Genomic DNA, 6,423 nt, shown 5'->3' on the forward strand with positions numbered 1-6,423 from the left:
ATCCCCTTTGGAGTATATATATCCTGATACTTTAAAAATTGCAAGTGATTTGAATTAAAAAAATAGATTTCTCTCTAAAAAAAAAAAAAAAAAAAAAAAAAGAGCTGACTTCTGCGGCCATGTTTGGATTGGAAGTCCTTTCTGGAGATCTGAGGATGCTAAAACAGAATGGTCAGCAGCTGTGGTTATGGCCTCACGGAGAAGTGAGTCTGTCAGAAAGACATCACCATGAAGAAAAAGAGTGTCCTAACAGCATTTCGGTTCCTTCCAGGAGCCTCAAAGATCAGCTCCACCCCTGTCCTTCATAAGGTTTGGTTTTATGAGTCAATAAATTCTTCTTTTGGTTTCCGTCACTTTCAAAAAGAGAGTTCTGGCTAATACAGGAAGTGGCCACGCTCCCTGGTAATCTTTCCCTTGTTTGCTTGGTTTCTCCAGGTCCCGCTGCCCTAGTCTGACACATAACACCAAGGGGCTGTTGATCCCCAGTAGGAGTATAAAATAGGTCCCCTCCTATAAACCAGCATCAAACATGCCAGGATGTGAGAAACAGTCAATCACTGGGGGCCCTTCATCCTTCTACCTCGCCCAGCATGTCAAGTTCACCCTCCGTGCCATGCTTCCTGCATCATCACCACATTCTCTCTGTCCTGTGTTCCCTTTCCACCTTGGACATCATTTCTAGGCGTGGCTGTTGCTCCCAAGGCTACCTCCAAGCTCTCAAAAGGGTGTGTTGGCTCGTGGTCCTGGACCCACAGAAAAGGCATTTCAGAGTTAGAAAGGCTTGTTATAAATGATCAAAGATTCAAAGATTCATGAAAGATATAACAACTGTAAGATTTTATGTACTCAATGAAATCACCTCAACAAATATAAAGGGAACACTTACTAGAACTACAGAGAGAAACTGACAAATCCACCGTTGCAATGGAAGATTTCAACATGCTTCTTGCAATTATAGCAAAGACACAGAAGCTCTGGATAACCCAATTAAAAAACTCGATTTGATAACATATATGAACTGGAGAAGGGAATGGCAAACCACTTCAGTATTCTTGCCTTGAGAACCCCATGAACAGTATGAAAAGGCAAAATGATAGGATACTGAAAGAGGAACTCCCCAGGTCAGTAAGCGCCCAATATGCTACTGGAGATCAGTGGAGAAATAACTCCAGAAAGAATGAAGGGATGGAGCCAAAGCAAAAACAATACCTAGCTGTGGATGTGACTGGTGATGGAAGCAAGGTCTGATGCTGTAAAGAGCAATATTGCATAGGAACCTGGAATGTCAGGTCCACGAATCAAGGCAGATTGGAAGTGGTCAAACAAGAGATGGCAAAAGTGAACGTCAACATTCTAGGTATCAGCGACCTAAAATGGACTGGAATGGGTGAATTTAACTCAGATGACCATTATATCTACTACTGCAGGCAGGAATCTCTCAGAAGAAATGGAGTAGCCACGATGGTCAACAAAAGAGTCCAAAATGCAGCACTTGGATGCAATCTCAAAAACGACAGAATGATCTAAGTTCGTCTCCAAGGCAAACCATTCAATATCACAGTTATCCAAGTCTATGCCCCAACCAGTAACACTGAAGAAGCTGAAGTAGAACAGTTTTATGAAGACCTACACGACACCCAAAAAAGATGTCCTTTTCATTATAGGGGACTGGAATGCAAAAGTAGGAAGTCAAGAAACACCTGGAGTAACAGGCAAATTTGGCCTTGGAATGCGGAATGAAGCAGGGCAAAGACGAATAGAGTTTTGCCAAGAAAATGCACTGGTCATAGCAAACACCCTCTTCCAACAACACAAGAGAAGACTCTACCCATGGACATCACCAGACGGTCAACACCGAAATCAGAGTGATTATATTCTTTGCAGCCAAAGATGGAGAAGCTCTATACAGTCAACAAAAACAAGACCAAGAGCTGACTGTGGCTCAGATCATGAACTCCTTATTACCAAATTCAGACTCAAATTGAAGAAAGTAGGGAAAACCACTAGTCCATTCAGCTATGACCTAAATCAAATCCCTTATGAGTACACAGTGGAAGTGAGAAATAGATTTAAGGGCCTAGATCTGATAGATAGAGTGCCTGATGAACTATGGAATGAGGTTCGTGACATTGTTCAGGAGACAGGGATCAAGACCATCCCCATGGAAAAGAAATGCAAAAAAGCAAAATGGCTGTCTGGGAAGGCCTTACAAATAGCTGTGAAAAGAAGAGAGGCGAAAAGCAAAGGAGGAAAGGAAAGATATAAGCATCTGAATGCAGAGTTCCAGAGAATAGCAAGAAGAGATAAGAAAGCCTTCTTCAGAGATCAATGCAAAGAAATAGAGGAATAGAACAGAATGGGAAAGACTAGAGATCTCTTCAAGAAACTTAGAGATACCAAGGGAACATTTCATGCAAAGATGGGCTCGATAAAGGACAGAAATGGTATGGACCTAACAGAAGCAGAAGATATTAAGAAGAGGTGGCAAGAATACACAGAAGAACTGTACAAAAAAGATCTTCACGACCCAGATAATCATGATGGTGTGATCACTAATCTAGAGCCAGACATCCTGGAATGTGAAGTCAAGTGGGCCTTGGAAAGCATCACTACGAACAAAGCTAGTGGAGGTGATGGAATTCCAGTTGAGCTATTTCAAATCCTGAAAGATGATGCTGTGAAAGTGCTGCACTCAATATGCCAGCAAATTTGGAAAACTCAGCAGTGGCCACAGTACTGGAAAAGGTCAGTTTTCATTCCAATTCCAAAGAAAGGCAATGCCAAAGAATGCTCAAACTACCGCACAATTGCACTCATCTCACACGCTAGTCAAGTAATGCTCAAAATTCTCCAAGGCAGGCCTCAGCAATATGTGAACCATGAACTCCCTGATGTTCAAGCTGGTTTTAGAAAAGGCAGAGCAACCAGAGATCAAATTGCCAATATCCGCTGGATCATGGAAAAAGCAAGAGAGTTCCACAAAAACATCTATTTCTGCTTTATTGACTATGCCAAAGCCTTTGACTGTGTGGATCACAAGAAACTGTGGAAAATTCTGAAAGAGATGGGAATACCAGACCACCTGACCTGCCTCTTGAGAAACTTATATGCAAGTTAGGAAGCAGCAGTTAGAACTGGACATGGAACAACAGACTGGTTCCAAATAGGAAAAGGAGTATGTCAAGGCTGTATATTGTCACCCTGCTTACTTAACTTCTATGCAGAGTACATCATGAGAAACGCTGGATGGAAGAAACACAAGCTGGAATCAAGATTGCCGGGAGAAATATCAATAACCTCAGATATGCAGATGACACCACCCTTATGGCAGAAAGTGAAGAGGAACTAAAAAACCTCTTGATGAAAGTGAAAGAGGAGAGTGAAAAAGTTGGCTTAAAGCTCAACATTCAGAAAATGAAGATCATGGCATCTGGTCCCATCACTTCATGGGAAATAGATGGGGGAACAGTGGAAACAGTGGCAGACTTTATTTTTTTGGGCTCCAAGATCACTGCAGATGGCGACTGCTGCCATGAAATTAAAAGATGCTTACTCCTTGGAAGAAAAGTTATGACCAACCTAGATTGTATATTCAAAAGCGGAGACGTTACTTTGCCGACTAATGTCCGTCTAGTCAAGGCTATGGTTTTTCCAATGGTCATGTATGGATGTGAGAGTTGGACTGTGAAGAAGGCTGAGCGCCGAAGAATTGATGCTTTTGAACTGTGGTGTTGCAGAAGACTCTTGAGAGTCCCTTGGACTGCAAGGAGATCCAACCAGTCCATTCTGAAGGAGATCAGCCCTGGGATTCTTTGGAAGGAATGATGCTAAAGCTGAAGCTCCAGTACTTTGGCCACCTCATGCGAAGAGTTGACTCATTGGAAAAGACTCTGATGCTGGGAGGCATTGGGGACAGGAGGAGAAGGGGACGACAGAGGATCAGATGGCTGGATGGCATCACTGACTCGATGGACGTGAGTCTAAGTGAACTCCGGGAGTTGGTGATGGACAGGGAGGCCTGGTGTGCTGCAATTCATGGGGTCGCAAAGAGTCGGACACGACTGAGCGACTGAACTGAACTGATAAAGTCCAAAGAATTAAAGATTACGCAGTCTACTCGACACCTGGAATCTATACTAAACTGGCTGAGTAACAGGCTGGAGGCAAATCTCAACAAGTCTCAGGAAGGAACATCATATAGATCTCTCACTGAAACTCAGTTAGTCAGAAGTCGTTAACAAGTAGAGAAATTGAAACATTCTTGTACAGTTGGAAATTTTTTTCTGATGGCACCTCGAGGCATGCGGAATCTTAGTTCTGACCTCTGTGAGACAATGGAGTTTTATTTTTAATTGGAGAATCACTTGAGTTGGTTGGTTTCCCTGCTCATAGAACTGACCGGGGGCCGTCTGCCCCGTGGCTCTTGGGGTAGGGTTTGGGGTTCAATCCCTGGGTCAGGAAGATCCCCTGGAGAAGGCTCTTTCCAGAGGGAAAATCCTCTCAGGGGACACAACGGGGCGAGGGGTGGCAGGAAAGGCTAATTTGAGCTTGTTTTCCTCTCTTCTGACTCCCCTTCCCAGCATGCACATGTGTGTGTGTGTGCGCACATATACACACATACAGACACACATACACAAAGAGCCATGCACACTTACATACAGACATATATATACACATACATACACACACTTACACAAACATACAAACCTACACACAGACACATAAACACACACGTAACACAGTAACCCAAATATTGAGTTTTCCAGCCTCCGGTGCCTTACAGCCTCTTCTAATGTTTCTGACAAGTCTATGACTCCTCAGTCCTGTAAAGCCCCTGCAAGTCTGCTGCTGCTACTACTAAGTCGCTTCAGTCGTGTCTGACTCTGTGCGACCCATAGACGGCAGCCCACCAGGCTCCCCTGTCCCTGGGATTCTCCAGGCAAGAACACCGGAGTGGGTTGCCATTTCCTTCTCCACCTGCAAGTCTGCCTCCCTCAAATCCAGGCCACAGCCCTTCCCTTTACTCCGAAAAGCCAGGTTAGCCTGAGACCATAAAGGGGAAGATAAGACAACAATTGCAGAGGGGACAGGAGGTCAGATGGGGAAATTTTGATGAAAAAGCCTTTGAATGTGGAGAGTATCCACGGAGAGGGAAAAGATGAAAACATTGAGAAAAGCAACAATCACTGGAGTGATTTAAGAAAATATAGAGCAACTGGAGGGATTTTAAAGAATCTGCCTGGAATGCAGGAGATCCGGGGTTCCATCCTTGGGTGGGGAAGAGCCCCTGGAGAATGGAATGGCAACCCACTCCAGTATCTTTGCTTGGAGAATTCCATGGACAGAAGAGCCTGACAGGCTACAGTCCATGGGATCTCAAACAGTCAGACACGACTGAGCAACGAACTCACTTTCCACTTTATTATACATAGATGGGATTGTGTTATACATATTATCTTGCAACCTGGATTTTTTTTTCAGCTTAATTTCTTTCTTTGTTTTAAAGATTCTTTTTTTGACCTGGACCTGATTTTCTAAATTCTTTACTGAACTTGTTACAATATTGCTTCTGTTTTATGCTTTGGTCTTTTGGCCAGTAGGAATGTGGGATCTTAGCTCCCCTACCAAGGATCGAACCTGCACCCCCTGCACTGGAAGGCAAAGGCTTAACCACTGGACTGCCAGGGAAGTCCCTCTTCTGCTCCAATTACTCCCATAAATTTGCATCTTGCATCCCAGACTCTGTGCTCTAGGGGAAAGGGTCCAGTGGGCAATACCTAACATGCAAGCCCATCCCAACTACATCACGGAGGCAAGGGGGCAGATATGGTCCCCCTGGACTTCTTGTGCCCTCAGGCATGCACAGAATGAGGGATTCCCTAAAACTGATGACAAGGGTTTACTACAATATCCTGCCTCTCTGTTGGGCTATTTTTCCTTCTTGTTATTGTAGGAGTTCTTTATACTCTGAATATTAATTACTTGTTATAAAAGTTGCAATTATTTCATCCAAGTCTGCTTCTTGTTTCCAATTTTAGTGAAGTCAAATCTGTCCATATTTTCTGGAGAAGTAAAATATCATTTCCCCATATTGCACTTGTAAAAAAAATTTACAATGTCCTGTATTTCTATTAAATCATATCTGCAGATCTGCATTTTCTGTTTCAACTGTAGTGAATAAAACACATACAAAAGGGAGAGAATAGTACGATGAACACCCAAGTACCGTCTCTTCCCTCAACAATCATCAACATTTGACAGGTTTTGTTTCTTCTACACCCATCCCAACGTGCCCCCTGACCCCACTGAACTGTTTCAGAGCACATCCCAGACATGTGATTTCACCTGTAAATATTTCAGCATGGATATCTAAAATAGAGAATCTTCTGGTGTTTCGGCTGTGCCCTGTGGCACACGGGATCT

This window comes from Capra hircus, chromosome 19 (assembly GCF_001704415.2).
Source record: "Capra hircus breed San Clemente chromosome 19, ASM170441v1, whole genome shotgun sequence".
NCBI classification, from domain to species: Eukaryota; Metazoa; Chordata; class Mammalia; order Artiodactyla; family Bovidae; genus Capra; species Capra hircus.